Source organism: Terrapene carolina, unplaced genomic scaffold (genome assembly GCF_002925995.2).
Source record: "Terrapene carolina triunguis isolate 2854851 unplaced genomic scaffold, T_m_triunguis-2.0 Scaffold843, whole genome shotgun sequence".
Lineage (NCBI taxonomy): Eukaryota > Metazoa > Chordata > Testudines > Emydidae > Terrapene > Terrapene triunguis.
This window is the reverse complement of record NW_020665194.1, coordinates 24200-26372: the sequence shown is the minus strand read 5'-3', so window position 1 is coordinate 26372 and position 2173 is coordinate 24200. Positions and strand designations below refer to the sequence as shown.

The 2173-nt window shown below is 58.0% G+C and overlaps 1 long non-coding RNA gene across 1 annotated transcript in view; it reads right to left on the bottom strand.

Moving 5' to 3' along the window:
- The window catches only part of LOC115271391, a 22622-nt gene extending 20670 nt beyond the window's left edge, over positions 1 to 1952 (bottom strand). Inside the window, exon 1 of the long non-coding RNA XR_003899946.1 lies at positions 1807 to 1952. This is a non-coding gene — a long non-coding RNA (uncharacterized LOC115271391). The remainder of the gene's footprint in view (positions 1 to 1806) is intronic.
- Positions 1953 to 2173: the final 221 nt, after the last annotated feature.

The window sequence follows — 2173 nt, the reverse complement described above, 5'->3', positions numbered from 1 at the left end:
TGCCACTCAGAAAGGAGGAAGAACCTGTCCTATCAATGTAGTAAATGTCTACACTGACGTGCTCCAGCGGCACAGCTGTAGATTAGCTCTGTGAAGTGTCGACTAGCTCTTAAAAGTCAGAGTCGATGTAGCGACATCAGTTAGGGGTGTGAATAAAAGAATTAGATACGTTCACGGACGACAGGTCCATCAATGGCTGTTAGCCAAGATGGTCAGGGATGCAACTCCATGCTCTCAGTGTCCCTAAACCTCTGACTAGAGCCCTGCAAATCCGTGGGTCTCCGCTTTATATCCACAGACCATTTCGGCGGAGAGCAGCTCTGACAGTAAGAGCAGGCGGGCAGCTGTGAGGAACAGTGGCGCGGATCCTCCACTTGCCCTGGGAGGAGGGTTTGGGGGACAGGGACAGGGGCTGCTCGGCCCCCTGCCCAGGGCAGGTGGAGGGTCCGTCGTGGCACCACACAGCTGTCTGCCCGGCTCTTACTGTGGCTGGGCTGTGGCTCCGAGTCTCCCCATCCCTCAGCCGGAGCTGGGCTGGGGAGAGCTATGCTGGCAGCTGTGGGGAGCCTGGGTTTCTCCACCTGCCCTGGGTGAGGTGGCTGGGGGGCTGGAACACTGGGTGGAGGGCTGCTTGGGCCCCTCGCCCAGGGCAGGTGGAGGGTCCACCACCATTCCCCACAGCTGCCAGCGCGGCTCTCCCTGACTGGGCTCCGGGGGGGGGGGGGGGGAGTTTACTCGGAACTTCAGTCCGTCCCCCGGTGTAGAGTCCGGCCTCAGTCCGGAGCCTCAGTCCGACCCCCCCGATCTGACCCAGTATGGCCATTCTTATGAACAACACACATCCCTGATGGACAGAGCTACACCTAACTCACTGTAGACACAGCTATGGAGATGGAAGAACGTGTCCGTCAGCATAGCTAACGTCCCAGTGTGGCATTCCTACAACAGAAAAGCTCCATCCATTGGCGTAGGCTGCGTCTCGGCTATGAAGTCACACCGCCATCGTTAGGCCAAGGTTTTAAAAACTGTCACCTTTCTTGCAAGTTTTGGTTTTGCGCTCCGAAAACCAGCCTTCAACACTCCTCTGAAAACTCTGCCAAATGGTTTTTTTTCATCCTTGCCAACATTTTCCCTCAGAACCCCTCCTCCTCTGTTTCCTGACCGGCTCTAACTACAGGCGTTAAATAGAAACCAAATAAGGGCCTTTGTGGAGGGGTGGGATGGGGTGTCAGAACCTCGCCACTCCCAAGTTTGGTGCTCGCCTCTCTGTGGGCGGACGGATGCGGCCTAATGGCCTGTCTCTATGCAATCACCCCTTGGTCAGGATAGTGGGCCCTAACGGCCAGAGTCCATATAACTCCCCCCCACAGGTGGGGTAGTGCGGCCCAACAGCCAGAGTCCATGTAACTCACCCCAAGAGTCAGGGCAGTGTGGTCCAATGGCCAGAGTCCATATACCTCGCCCCAAGTGTCAGGGTAGTGTGGCCCAATGGCCAGGGTCCATATAACTCCCCCCTCACTGGTGGGGTAGTGCGGCCTAGTGGCCAGAGTCCATGTAACTCACCCCAAGTGTCAGGGCAGTGTGGCCCAATGGCCAGAGTCCATATAATTCCCATGCGTGTGTGTGTGGGGGGGGGGGATGGTAGGGGGACCCGGGCCCGCCCTCTCCACAGGATCCCGACCCAGGGCCCTGATAGTGGCAAGTTCCCCTTGCCACTAGCTCAGCGGGGATCAGCCAGCAACATGCCGAGCGTCTGTGCGGCTCTAATGCCGTTTGCCTCTAAAGCTCCCCTGGGTCACTTTCTACCATAAACGCCAGGTTCTCTGCTTCGGGGGGTCCTCCGGTCTGTTCCCCTCCTGTGATGTCCTCCATCTGGGCCTCAGGGTGTGTCCCGGCTTGGCTGGCCTCTAGATCCTAGTGCGCAAGCTGTCTCTCCTCGGGAGCTGGCGGCGTGCTTCCTTCTCCTCTGGCAGTCAGCCCAGATTGAGCAGCTCTGCGGCTTTTATACCTGTTCTCCAGTTGGAGCATTCCCAGCAGAGCTCCCAGGGCATGGCTTCCTCTGCTAGGAAGGAAGGGTTAACCCCTGAGGTACCAGTGCGGGGCCACTCTGCCCCGTCACAGCCTTCATGGGGAGAAAATACTGGCTATTGAAGGGCGCTTTAATGTAACCGAA